The following is a 15,400-nucleotide window of genomic DNA, read 5'->3' as shown; positions in this document are numbered from 1 at the left end:
TGAGTGGATAATAAATAGTACATTATCCAATTAAAATAAAACAGTTACTAAATAAATCTCAATGTAGCGAAAATCTAAATGTATTGAACAGCGGGTAAACCTTGCGCCCAAAATGCAGCAAAAAAATAAACTAAATGTTTCTGTTTTGTTTATAAATAGTTCAGTAGAATTTTTTGTCGTATCTTCGAATATGATTTAATTTTGCGTGAAAAAAGATTAACTTAGTGAATTATTGATGCAAATGTTATATTGAAGCATCTAAGTAATAAATGATTCGCAATCAAAATAAGTTGAGCAAATAAAAATATGTAAGTACAAAGTAAAGTAAAACGTAAAAATAAAAATTGCGCACAGTAATGCATAAAGCATAAAATAAAGCGAAAATATAAGGTGTAAAAAGTAAAATATTTAATGAAGTAGAATATGTATTTAGTACAGTGAAGTAAAACAAAAAAAAAGCTTAAAATGAAACAAAACATAAAATATTAACCAGAAATTATAGCAGAGAATAAAAAGTAGTAAAATGTGAACTATCAGGAAAAGTTAAAGCGTTTAAAATGTGAAGTATAATCTAAAGTGGTACGTAAAGAGTGAGGTAAAGTGAAGCAAAAAGTAAATTTTTTAAAAAAAAAGCGTAAGTAAAAATACGGAGTTAAATAAACATAAAGTAAAAATCTGAAAGTACAAAAAGGGAAGTATATAAAAAAGTCAAGCATAACTTAATAAAATGGGTAAAATATTAAGAAACGTGTAAAGCAAATAAAGGTAAATTCAAGTGAAGAGTATATACAGTAAAGTGTAAAATAAAGCATTAACTATAAAATTGAATGTCGAATAATATAAAGCAAAAAAATATAAAAAAACTATCATGTAGAGAATAAAATAAAGCTTGAAGTATAAAATAATGCATAAAGTAAAAATTATATTAAAATGTAAAACAAAATAAAGTAAAGAAGACTCTAAAATATAATGTAGTAAAAAATTCAGCATAGTTTAAAGTACAGTATGAAATAGAAGCGTCAAGTAAACAAAGCATAAATAAAAGTACGAAGTAAAATAGAATGTGAAGTATAAATTAAATTATAAAATGCAAAGTAAACAACTAGTAAAGTAAAAAGTGGAAAGCATAATGTAAAAATTGTATAAACTAAAAAGTAAGCGTAGAATTAAATGTAAAATAAAATGCGTGTCAAGTGGAAATTAGAAGGTTAAGTAAAACGTGAAGTATAAATTACAGCGTAAGATATAAAGTAAGGCATAAAACATAAAGTGAAGCGTAATGTAAAATAACCAAATCTCATCTTATACTTAAGTAAGAAGGTAACAACGCACTATCTTGCTCTAATTTTGGCTCTTACTGAAGTAATCTAATTTTAAAATTCAAATAAACAAGGTAACTTTTCAAAAATTAAAATTAGTAGATATTTCAATTCATTTTAGTGAAGAGTATTCATTATTTCTGTTTTTCTGTTAAAAATCTTGATGTATGAAACACGTAACAGCAATTGTTGTCCAACTTTTATTTTAAATTTGTTAATTAAGTTATTTTAATTGCTATTTTTTTGAAAGAAAATTTTTTAAAAAAATGATGTGATTTAAATGTCTTACGCAGGCGTGGCTCATATCCCATCTGCCACTTGTCAGAAAAAGAAAAAGAAATCTCAAACCCCTACCCCCTTTATGTCCTTGCATAATTCTTGAAAGATCCCTATACTGTTGCATAAGTATTAATGTAATAATAATAAATATGTGATGTTTTTTCAGCTTTCGAAAACTTCATGAAGTACAAATTCAACGATGATTCGACATCTTAGCTTTTTAGAGGTAAGTAATATAAAAGAAGAGTTTAATAATTTTCATGTTCATATGGACCAACATTTATATAAATTTTCAAGCTATATAAATAAAGACATCAAACCTCATTTCGTATACTAAAAAGAATTTGCGTCCCAAACTTAGCCTCGACAACTTATATGTCAAAAACTCAAACAATAAAACAATTGTTTTCGTTCAGAAAATTTTTGTAGACCTTCCAATCAAGTTAAATCAATTTAAAAAAAGGGAAGGGCTACGCAAAAAAAAACCGCGATACATGCAAATTACAGGGTGGCTGCGAAATAGTGTTACAAATATCGAATCATTTTGTTTTATGGATATTAAATTGAAAATGATGAATACACAAATATGATGAACACTATAAATGGAAGTTTACCTTAAAAAATTTTTTAATTCGAACAGACCTCCATCTTTATCGATTACTAAAGACAATATCCTGCGCCATTGTCCGATGGCGGCCCGAATAATTTTAAGAGGTAATTGGTCCCATTCACACAATAAAAAAGCTATTGGGGGGGGGGTCTATGCTGCTCAGCATTCACTTTAGGCTCTAAAATACCCCAAACGCAATAGTCTAGAGCAGTCTTCTCCAACCTTCTTATCACTGCGGACCAGTCAACGTCAGATAATTTTACCGTAGCCCGCTATGGGGGGGGGGCGTTGATAGTTTATATCTTAGATTATTTTGATTTATTAATTTTAATTTAATTGTATTTAAACATTCCTTCAAAATAAAATACATTTACACCAAAAAATAAATATAAAGGGATTTTACATTTTAACTTACTAGAACGTTAAATCAATGAGAACCCTGAGCTTGTTTCTTTGCAATGAGACGTTTCCATCTGCGGGTTATCGGAGACAATGATACATTACAAGCATTAAAAAATTTATGTCACTACCTTCGGGAGTCCCTTTTTTTGAAATAAATAAAATTTTAAGGGAGCGAAGATATTTTTAATTTGGTGTATAAACCTAGGAATTTAAATTCAGTTTCAATGAAATGGGCGGCCGGTACCATCTGATCCGGGGGTTGGGGAACACTGGTCTAGAGGATTAAGATCTAGTGAAGAAGAGGGACAATCTTCTTGCATAATAAATTTGAGACAATTGACATGGAACCAAGCCTATGTTGTTTTGGCTCGGTGTGATGGTGCAGAATCTTGCTAAAATATCCATACTTTTTTGGTATACCATGTGTATGTGTAACCAATAGTTCCTTTTTGTAATATTTAGCATTGACTTTCGATGTTACCCCGTTATCGATGAATTTCAGAGAAAAAATTTCTGTTATTTGTTAACACTGCAACCCAAGCCATTACAGAATTCTTGTGCTGAAAGCGTTGAACAGTTCTTAAACTTTCAGGTGTAGCATCGAAGGTAACTGAATATACAACATTAACTTTATTGTGTGCAAAATATTTACACATCAGAAAAGACTATTCTGTTAAAAATTTGTTACTGTGCCGGTCAAGCGATTTCTTGCACCATCGTAACTTTTTTAATTTTTGAGCAGTTGTCAAACTTTGAACTCTTCTTTTGAGATAAGGGCGGAAACCCAGGTCTATATTTAACAGAACTTGCTTAGACTCTCGCTCACTTCTATAACCATTTTATTAGTAGGGCTCTGTGGATTTTTTTGTATCTTTTCAGTAGTTTTAAAATGCTCATTTTTGTGAGAAATGAGCGTGGACTACCTGACCTGGGTCGATCTTTACAGCTTTTAATATCCAATAATCGATTTATAGTTCTATATATAAATGCTCTATTATACCCAAGAGATTTTAATTCCTTGAAGATTTCTACCTGCAGAAAATCCGTGATCGGAAAGCTTTTTAAACCTCAGATTCCATCCTTAAATTTATTCTAAATGCCTTGCTTTAAGCAAGAATCGTCTGCACTTATAGAAAGCGCCAATCACAGGAATAGAGAGAGAGAAATTGTTTTGCCAATTGATTAAAATTAATTATAATTTTTGGTGTAACTGTATTTTGTAGCTACCCTGTAAAATGATTAAATTTCCCGCTGGAAATGTTCAAAATCTTGACGAGGACTGAAGAAAAATTAAAATGTTTTAATCAATGAGTTATAGGTGACAATGTTAATTGTAACAAATCCTGATAGGGAACTGTGCTTTCTAATAAAGATAATAAAACCATTTCGAGATTAATCACCTGTAGTATTAACACGTTGAATGCCACGCTAATTTTACATGGCTTGCCCGTCTGGCCAGAATGATTTTCTCAGTATATATTGCATTAATTTCTTCAAACCATTTTAGTAGTGACAGTAATACGAGACGCATCCAGAAAGAATTTCTCCTTTAAAGTAAGCGTAATTAGCTATATCAATTGCGCATGCTTAATAGATCCCTGCACTATGAATCATATGCCAGCCGAAGAGGTCCCTGCTCGTTCCAGCACCGTGGTAGCAGTGGTCCGAAATGGAAGCTTTTATTCTTCTCCTGCCACCTGCGAGGTTCGGTCAGTGATAAAGTTCTTGAATGCGCAAAGCATTGCGAAAATTGAAATTCATTGTCATGTCTATGAGCCGAACATCTTGAGTAAGCAGATGGTGCGTAGCTGATGTAAGCAGTTTTCCAATGCTCGTCCACATACGGCTCGACGCACAGATGTTTTGACAGAATTTGGCTGGGAGTTGTTTGATCATCCACCCTACAGCCCTGATCTTGCTCCCAGCGATTTTCACCTTTTCTTGCACATCAAGTAATTCCTATCCTCCGGTGAGAGTTTTGGCAACAACGTAAAGTTGAAGACGTCAGTCACACGCTGGTTCCATCCACTGGCGGCAGAGTTCTACGACAGAGGGATACAAAAGTTGATTCCACGATACGACAAGTGTCCCAATTCTGGTGGTGGCTATGTAGAAAAGTAGCTGAAACATTGCTGTACTTGTTGCCAATAAATATGTTCCTGAAAGTATGATTTCTTCTTTGAAAAAAAATAAGGAAACTAACTGTCTTTAGGCCCCTCGTATAAAAAAAATTAAAAGTATTAAAAATTTACTCGAATTATGTGCTTCTTATAATCTTGGCTTCACCGGTGACCCCCATGGCATTCAACGTGGTAAATTATTAAACGTTTTATTGAAAAGTCTTGATAAGGAATGGTAACATTATCCAAGTAAAATAAACGTTTTAAATTAAATCTCAAAGTAGCAAAGTATTATATTTATTGAACTGCTGTTAAACCTTGTTCATTTTGACATAGTCCTAAAATGAGGTAAAAAAATGAAATTAAAAAGCTTAAAATAAATGAATTTTTTAGTCTTAAATAACTAAGAATTACTAAGTAGAGTTTTCTTTGTCGTATCTTCGATTATGATCTTATTTTTCATTAAAAAAACAAATTAGTAAATTAGAAGCATTAATTACATAATGTTTTACTGAATCATCAAGATATTAAATCATGCCAAAACCAAATTAAAGTAAATTTAAGCATGAAATAAAGTGCAAAGTTTAATATAAATAGTAAAATAAGAATTGTACATAGTAGTAATGTATAAAATACTTGTATAAAGTAAAGGTTAAAATATAAGGAATGCATACTTTTTACTTCACTAAACATTTTACTCTTTAAAGTAAAAGTAGAAATTATTGAAAGAATAAAGATGAGTAAAGAGTAAAGTACCAGGTAAACTAAAAGCGCAAAATATGAAGTATAAAGTAAAGTGTAAAGCATAAAAAATTACGTAAAAAGCGAAAAGTATAAAATGCAAAGTATAGAAAAAAGTTAAATATAATATAAAGTATACCATAAGTAACGCATAAAATATAGAGAAAAGTGTAAAGTATAATGAAAAGCGCGAAGCAAATAAAGGATAGCGTGAAATAAGATAGCGTGAAATATATAGGAAAGTATAAACCAAAGCCTTAAATGTTAAGTAAAATATAAAATAACGTAAAGCAATTTAAAATAATTTAACCGAAATGTAAAACGCGCAAAGCAATGTAAAATAATAATGTAATAAACAATAATAATAATAAGCAATATAAATAATAATAGCATAATATAAAATAATGAAGGGCGTAAAATATAAACAAAATATAGTAAAAAGATTAAGTAAAGTATGCAGTAAAAATACAAGTATATATATAAAATGCAATGTCATAAAGTAAAGCGTCTAGTTTAAAGTAAATTTTGAAAAAGAAGCGTCATGTAAACGAAGCATAAAGTGTGAAGTAAAACATAATGTGAAATGTAAGTTGAATCTACATTTAATCTAAATTTAATATTTTCCAGATAAAAATGTATAAAGTAAAGAGTAACGAATAGTAAAATATGTGTAAAGTAAATAATAAAATGAAATATAATCGAATATGAATAATAGTGTCAATTAAAGTACAAAGTAAATAAGTTAAGTAAACTAAATTGAAAGCGTATAAAAATTAGAAGGTGAACATGACATTAAGATTTTTAAAAAAATAATAAATGTAAAAAATACTGCTAAATAAAAAATACTACTAAAATATAACGTGAAAAGTAAATGTATTGAGTAAAAGTAACGCAATGAGAAAAATGACGCGTAAAATGTATTGTAAGGAGCAGCATGAAGTATAAGGTAAATAATAGTATAGAATAACGCATTAAAAAAATAACACGTAAAAAGTAACGCATGAGAAAAGGAACGCATAAAAATGCCGAAGTCATACATAAGAAGAAAAAATGCACTTTGAGGTAAGGTGTAGAAGCAACATGCAAAATACAATAAAGCTTATCAGTTAAACATAAAATTTTTGTGCGTAAGGAAAATTAACACGTTAAGAAAGGCGCCGAAATAATAACGCATAAGAAAAATAGAAGTAACGTATAAAAGAGTTATGCATTAAGAAAAATGACAGATAAATTACAGTAAGACCCCGTTCAACGCGTAGGATACGTTCTATCAAAATAGAGCGTAATACGAAACAGCGCTAAATGAGGCTGTCTTAACATGTAAATAATGGGGTTAGGGAAGATGGATCGAAAATTGGCTTGGTATTAAATTTAATAATTATGTTTTTTTAATAAAAATAAAACCAAACATTTATTTCTTACAGAAATAAAATAAATATAAACGAATATACGTACTTATAAAAAAAAACAAATAAAATTCACTTCAAAGTATTATGAAAAAATATATTGAATTAAATTTAATGAATAATTAGTTAAACATAAAAAATTGTTAGTCTTTTGAACAAGCGCAATAATGCCATATTAACAATCACTACATCTAATCAGACAAAAAAAAAACAAATTACGAGCTCACATCTCTTTAAAAATAATTGTATTAGTTAAAAAAAAAAACATTTGAAACTGATGGTTTAACGGTAAAAGTTTTGCCATAATAATTTGGTCAACATTTCATATCTATGTTTAATTGTTCTGATATAATTTATTAAATGGTTTTCAAAGAGATCATTATTATACTAATGTTACAGGTTAAGATAAAAATGATTTTTCGAGTACACTTGTTCGTAAAATTTTGAAGAGATTAATGGTATAATTAAAAGTACTCTTATTCAATTACGGTAGAGGGAAAGCATTTGGCCTAGGACCACACAATATGGTGGTCTCGAGAGGGTATGGCAGTCACTTTTCTGAAGTTGTCTTTTCTTCTCTACTCTATGAATAAGAAACAAGAGTTTTGCAAACATTATGAATTGTAAGAGCATGTTATAAAGAGGTAATATAGTGTTCTTTCATTACAGGATCTTAAGATACTTGGAAAAGTGAGTGTTAAAATCAACAAGTCGCAAAACTGTTTAGAAGATGATGGTATGTTATAATTGAACGTACGCCACCTCTGTCATGTTCGTTACAGTCTTCAACGTACACTAAATATACTCCTACATATTCAAGAATAATATGATTTAAAATCTTCTATAAACTGAAAGGGTCGCCGCATGTTATGATGTTCAACAATTCACGTCACTGGAGAGGTTTGAGTGAGAAAGTTCCATTGAAAGAAGATTATTTTCGATGAAGTAAACGAGAACTGTAAAGGCGGCCAAGTTAACTTACTAAAATGTTTATTTATACTTTATTTATATTAATTATATTTCATTATACTTTATTTATACTCATATTTTTATTTATACTTGCAATTTTATTATTATTATTTATACTTTATATTTAATCTTCTTATTCTTGTGAATCTAATTAAAATGTATTGCGTGTGTGTCTCTTACTTTACCCCTAAAACATGAAATAAGGTATTGAAAAAGAATATTACTTTAAACTAAATTACTCTTGAAATATAATAAATTAACAGCATCTTAATTTTATCAAAGTAATAGTTAAAATGCTATTGGAGCAAAAAATAAATCCCTTTTTTAACAAGTTATGTGAGATAGAATTAAATTGGAATTCACTTTCTCATTTTGTAGCTCTATTACAAGAATTTATGCTTAGTTAGATACGATGTATATTATATCAGATATTAATAATTCTGAACATAAATTGGAAATTGATTAATTGCTATATAAACATAGACTTACTCTCTAAATAACCGATCAGTTCGGTAAATACAAAATATCTAACAACTGCTTCTAGCAAACTGTGTAATAAATATTTGAAAATTATGGTTTCTGTAACCGAGAAAATTGTAGTAGCAACCGCGAAATTATAAGGCTTACAGAAAAAAGCAAAAGTGCTTAAAAGCAGCGCATAAAGATAAGGATTAATTTATTATGTCAGGAAAATCGTTAAACACTAAAAATTGTTATACACTAAAATTACAATATTTATATTTTAAAAAAAGATTTTGCAGGCTTAAATAATGTTTTAAAAGAACTAAGATAGCTGCTTTTAAAATGTTAAAAGAAGACACGTGTTTTCACTTTAAATGGGAATTCATTCTTTAGTCATCTCAGTAGCCATCGAAAAACATGCTGCTACATGTTAAACGTCCAAGAATATGAGACAATTTAAAGTTTTTATTTTACTTGAGTTAGAGGAATTTCAGAAGTATTTATGCACTTTATGTATTACAGTTTTCTATAAGATTTTGGAATACATACGAAAAATGCGTTGTTTTAATACATTTTTTCTTTTAATTATTCTTTCTTTGAATTATTTAAGATTGATTGTGCTCCGGAATTTTCGCTAACAGTGATCCGGAAGTTTCCGGAGATCGAAGTTTCAGACGTTTCAAAAAATCATTCATCACAGAAGTTTCCGGAAATCAAATTTTCAAAGGTGGAACTTAAAAACACAGTTTATTTTATTTGTTTGTCAGGGAGAGTTAGAGAGATACTTTATAAACTTATATTCATGATTAATATTAATTTTTTATCAGTAAATAGTTGTTATAATCATAAACTAAAGAAAGAAAGTTATATTGTAAAATATAATTACTTCACCAGGTCATCATAGGTATGTGTAGAATTTTATATATGTTTTAAGTAAACTAAGAAATATTGAGAAAAGGCAAAAAACCTTGTTTAAATTTCTTTCAATTTAAACTGTTTTTTTTTTGTAACTCGAGTAATTTTCCGGAATTTTGACTTGGGCTCACAATCACCCCTGATTATTAAATGTAACCTATAAAAATGAAATTTAAAACTACACAAATTCAGAATAAAGAATAAAAAATTCAAATTGGCAAAACAAAATAAAAACTCAATTGGAAATAAATTTAATGTTAAATTAACTTTTTTTTTCCACGTTAGGAAGTACGTTTAAATAATCAATTTCCAGCTGAAGAAAAATTTTAAATATCGCGTATACCTAGATATGTTTACAAATTTAAATAACTAATATTTGGAAGTAAAAAATTATTCTTTGCAAATGAATTAAAAGCAGGAATTGATACTCTTACTGATCTCATCACACATCTGACGTCCACGTATCATTCATCGAGTCCTCTAATTAAAATAAATTTTTAAATAGAGGAATTGGTTTTGGTTCGCCAAATAAATTTTAAAAAATCGTATTACTTAACCTTTCGGGATAGTATAAAAATTGCACTAGAAAAGGTCAATTTTTAAATAAGAAAATTTAATTACCCTTTTTTTTATTTTTACTCAAAAGTGGCTACTAAAAATTATAATTTTTCACTGAAAAATCCAAAATGCAGCCCATATGACCTATTTAATAACTCTAAAACTAATACGAACTGAGACCAGTTATTCACTTTCTTTAACTATAGTAGTGTTTGAGTTTAAAACAATCACAATTCTTTTGTTAACAGTTTTCACCAAACTGAATTACGCGATGCGAAACAGAGATTTTTCATCTTTGACATATAACAACTCAATCACAACATTTTGATAAAAGATTTTTTTTTTTTTTTGCATTTTCTGTAAATGTGTAAAATTTCCTTTAATAGTTTTTGAGTTATGACAGAGAAAAGTGCGCTCGGTAAAAATTTTCTGAAACGATGGTGGTGGCAACAGTAGTTTTATTTAGTATAGAGACAAAACTTATTCTGCTAATGAAACACCCTATAAACACTTCAATTTCCGAATTTAAAACTTTAATGAGCTTATCGTATACACCAGATAAAGTTTGCGAGCATAACGATATAAGTAGACTAAGTTAGAAAAATAATCCGCCTCAGTTCTTGAAGCTATCTGCACCCTGTAAGCCATGGCGGACTAATATTAATCTAGAATAGTATTTGTTTCATCTATGAACGCTTAGGGGTGGGCGAACAATACATTTTAGACGAATTCCAGGTTGCAATCTTGAGCAGGAGCATTTCATCAACTGTAATTTAAATAAAGTATAATAACTGATGCATTGAACAATAATGAAGAACACTGCACTGAGTCCACTGTTTAAAAAAAAATTATATTTTTGTACCTGAATTTCATAGCTTTCCTTTGTCAAGATTTTTATTCAAGCATGTAGAGCAGTGTTTCCCAACCTTTTTTGCACCATGTCCCGCCTAAGCCTTTCTATGTAACATATACATAATTTTTTAATATTAAAAAATTGAATTGTTCACTTAAGAAACTTAGGTAATTGTTAGCGAATCAAAGTAAGTAAATTTTCAGAACATATAATGAAAAACTAAAATTCAAATTCGAAATAATTTTAAGATTCTTTTTACAGATTAAGTCTTTATAAAGATTTTTCTATAATAATTTAATATTTTAATTTAGTGAGATTCTTGTCCTTGGTGCTTGCTGCACGTAGATTTTATCTTGGGTTCCAATTTGGTTAGCTTCAGTCTCAAGTCTCCCCGTTCTGTTATATCCAGATGATTTCTTTTATTTACCAATAAAATCATTTACAGCATTAAATCCACATTCAGCTAAATATGAATCGGTAACAATAGTTTACTTGCACATTTGACTGAATTTGGGTATTTATTTTCTGTTTCCTCACGAAGCCACACCATCACTCCTTTCATATTAAATAAATTTTAACTGACTCGTCATTTTGCATTTATGCAAGTTTTTCTCGATATATTTGATATATCAGACAAATCCACTAATATGAACTGCAACATCCATGTTGGAAAATAAATTTGTTTTAAATCAGCCGATAGAATTTTCAGATGATAGAGAATAACAAGTAAAGCGGTATCATTTACTTCACATTTTTGGAGTCAATGAAACTGCTCAAAGTTTTTGTTGTTAATATATTTCTGACATAACTCAATAAGGGTAATGATGCCAAATATCTTCGATTTTGCATCAACAAAAGTTTTATTTGTTTCTTATTTAATATATTCAGTTTTTTAAAGATATTGGCTAAATAACTCACAAATGCTTTACCATCGACTGTAAACAGATACAGCATTTCAGGTTTGTTGCTTAAAAAATCATATAATATTTATTGACCGCAATTATTTAAGAATTTGTTTTTTTTCTTATGATTTTGACACCGAAATCTCGTATTGCATTTAAATGGCCCAGAGAAAAAGGTTTAAACTCCATTTTTGAATTGCCCCACGTTGGGAAACACTGATGTAGAGTCGAATTTATATCGGAAAATAATTGTCTAGATTTTAAGAGTTACGAATAGATAGCAAACCACTTATTTCATCAGCAAAACATAAATAATTTTCACCTTGTCTGAGAGTCGTAAAACTATCATTTAAAAACTCTTGTGTTTTAACTTTCAAGACAAAGCGGTCAAATAGGCAGGCACAAGCTAATCGTTTCGTATGAGCCAATCTATAATTTATACAAAATAGCATGATAATATGAAAATAGCTGTCATCTTATGACTTGACCTCTGGAATGAGGGTCATAAACTCTTTATGAATTACACTAGTATATATTTGTTCTTAAATGGGATATTTTTTGCAACATGAAGTCTAAAGGCAAAATAGAACTTATTTTTATAGTTTTATAATGTATTACAAATATTTTAGTTCAGTTACTCTAATTAAAAGTTAGGAGAAGCTGATAATTTTAAATTTCTTCTAAACACATAAATCTTTGACCGTTCATTAAAAAAGAAAATCGAGTGATATTGTTATAAGAAAGTTTTGGCAGAATTTCTTTAATTATATAAAAAATACTCTGACAATTCAACTTTTATTTATAACACAACGTTAAATAATTAATGCTTACATAAATTGCGAGATTTAATATTTTAAAGAAAAATATTAGTTTCACTTACCCCCCAAAAAAAGAGACTAAATGGCTCGAAGAGTATTTTTAGTATAGCGAATTAGTAACTCGTATTACTAAACGACCAAGAAATATAATTATCCTGGTAAACTCATTTGAAGTCAAAAATTGCGCTTCTGCGTGATTTCCTATTTTATTTTACGTCCGTCGCTGAACAGCTGACGCAATTTTGGTTTCATGTTCAATTCCGTTGCCTTGTAAATTTTAACACAATCCTGGTGACAACTCCTTTATCAAATATTTGGAGAAATTTGCCTCCGTGGTTGACTTTGATGAAATTAGCCCGCATTTGCGTTACAAAGAGGGGAAAACCTCGCAATGTGGCACACTATTTAAGTACGTCTGAATATATTTCTAAGTGTATGTTTATAATAGCGTTATAAAGGAGAAAGTTTTGTTATATATATAAATTCCATCACGTGATCTAGCAAGGAATGTGTTAATCTGTATTTTACGGTAATTTATCTTATGCTTACGTAATATCTTTCGTTGCTTACATTCTCTCAGGGCTAAAGAGAATAGAAGATCTTGTTCACTCCGCTCTTAGAGCTGAAGCTACGATTTCCCTCCTCATGACGTCACTGTGTCCACAGATCTCGGAGATCATAAGTTTTCAAACTTTGCGTAATTAACACATTTCCGTTCATAAACATAGTTCAAGAAAAAAACTTTCTTGGCCATTATATTAAAAAAAAAACATTTTAAACTTATAAAAATGTTTTACTAGTTGGCGAAAATGACTCTATAAATACTTTATTTTAAAAAGTTCAGTTTTAACTATAATTATTAAGAAAAATGAAAGCATATATCGACACTTTTTTTTATCTGCATATTCTTTTATAACAATAAGTTGAGTTAAATTTAAAAATCCCTCATTTTAAAATATGCCGTTAATAGCAATTTGTTCATACTTAATCATTAGGAAACATCAACAAAATAATACTGAAACAAAATAATAATTTAGGTTCATAATGACATTGGGAATTTTACAATTGTGTATAGATACCTAAATTTACGATGATATAATTTATAGATATTTAAATTTAAGACAATATAATTTTTTTTTAAAAATCATAAATATTTAGAAAATATGTTATGAAATTAGGAGAATTATAAAAGTTCTTAACGACAGAATAAACGTATTGCTGTTCTATATTAACTGTGTCATTTCGGGATCCTTTCTTTGAGGAACACGTGGAAAATTATGTTTTTTCCTTTTGTTTTTCTATCAGAATTTTTGCAAGTTGCAATCGCGCTAACTGGCATTTCGATAATAGTTTTAAATTCTTGTAAATTCACTGCAAAAACTGAGGAAAGTCATTATAGAAAATAACTAATTTCTTAGAATATCTCGCAAAAAGAAATGCTCCAATATTAGTTAGAGCTACTGAGGCCGAACGCTCCGTTCTTGAAGTAAAAGTGCGAGCTTTGCGCCAAAGTGACGTCACTAGAGAAAATCGGAGGATTAGCGCGGCGAAAGTTTCTTCAAAGGAGTGAACCAGCCCTTCTATTATTCTGTTTAGCCCACATGCTATTTTAAATTTATGAACTTAGAATTACAAAAATCACTTAAAGATAAAATTTATAATGTGGCAATCTTAAAAATATATCTATTTTATCTCAATTTTAAAATTCACTCGATATCATTAAATTTCAAACTGAAGGTTAAACTAAGGCTTTCGTGTTCCTGGCATAAGGGGGAGAAATACGAATAAAATCATTCTGACAATTATAACAAAAACTTTGAAATGCGATAAATATATAAAAAATAAGCTGCATTAGAAACATGCATAAATTAAACATTCTGTTAAATTTCATGAATTTATCTATAAATCAAACCACATTTAAACTTTCCGAAACTTATTTCATGTATAACGAGGCGTCAATAAACTACTATAAAAATATCTTTATAGTAAGGTTATTTTCTCTCCTGATTTTATAATGGTAATTGTACTCTCCCTAATAACCTGTATTGTTACGTAATTAATCATCAATGGTAGATGGATCATGAATTAGAGTCCTCTTGCCGCCATTCTAACTTGGAGAAATTTTCCTCTGCATGTAGCGCAAATGCGGGTTAGTTGCATCAAAAAGTCCACGAAACCAAATTCTAGATCCAGGAGTTTCCTTGTCTTCTAAGTTAAGCTCTAAATTTCAAATTACGAAATTGAAAATTGGTAGCCGTAAACGGCTACCAATCTTCGGATCGGCTGTTCACCAACGGCTATGAAGTAAAATAACATGCAATGAGCTTAGGGATTAAAGCGTTCACCTTCCAATGAATTCCGCACCCTGTTCGCACCGACCATAGTGCTGACAATAGGCAGTGGTAGACGGATCCTAGGTTAGAGTCTCCTTACTGTCAGGCTAACCGTGGGAGGTTTTTCTCACCATGTAACTCAAATGCGGGTTGGTTTCATCAAAAAGTCCTCCACGAAGGCAAATTTCTCCCAATATTTGATCGAAGAGTTCCCTTGTCTTCCGGATTAGAATCAAAATTTCAAGGCTGCGAAGTTGAACATTAGTAGTCGTAAACCCAAAAATTGTGTCGACTGTTCAACAACGGTTATAAAATTAAAATAATCTGTAGTTAGAGCAATGGTGGCTAAGGGAATAGAACACTCGCCTCCCAAAGAGATGCTCGGGATAAAATTATAAGGCTACGGAGTTGAACACGGTAGTCGTAAAGACAAAAATTGGGTTCGGCAGTTCAACAATGGGCTATAATATAAAATAACCTATAATTGTAATCGTTAGTATTAATTCATTTTCGTGTCTGTGAGGATAGAATTTTGCATTCAAACTATTTAGGACTAGCTAAGAGACATAAATCTTTACAAGAAATCCTTTCCCGTTGATAACGCTAGCAAGCAGAATTTATCATCGTTTTGACTTTAAAACAACAATTTATTGCAGACCGAGTTGTTTTTTAAAAAAAAGGGGGGGGGTCTATTCCTTCTTATGAAACCAAAT

At 29.6% G+C, this 15,400-nt stretch overlaps 1 long non-coding RNA gene across 1 annotated transcript in view; it reads left to right on the top strand.

The window, feature by feature from the left end:
• Nucleotides 1-7,921, top strand: part of LOC147816039 (uncharacterized) — a 90,605-nt gene extending 82,684 nt beyond the window's left edge. Inside the window, exons 3-4 of the long non-coding RNA XR_015431609.1 lie at nucleotides 1,765-1,824; nucleotides 7,547-7,921. This is a non-coding gene — a long non-coding RNA (uncharacterized LOC147816039). The remainder of the gene's footprint in view (nucleotides 1-1,764; nucleotides 1,825-7,546) is intronic.
• The last annotated feature ends 7,479 nt before the right edge of the window (nucleotides 7,922-15,400 follow it).

Source organism: Parasteatoda tepidariorum, chromosome 2 (assembly GCF_982258835.1).
Source record: "Parasteatoda tepidariorum strain Cologne lab strain chromosome 2, Ptep-v5.0, whole genome shotgun sequence".
Classification (NCBI taxonomy): Eukaryota; Metazoa; Arthropoda; class Arachnida; order Araneae; family Theridiidae; genus Parasteatoda; species Parasteatoda tepidariorum.
Note: the sequence above shows the minus strand (reverse complement) of the source record. Positions and strands in the feature narration are given on the sequence as shown.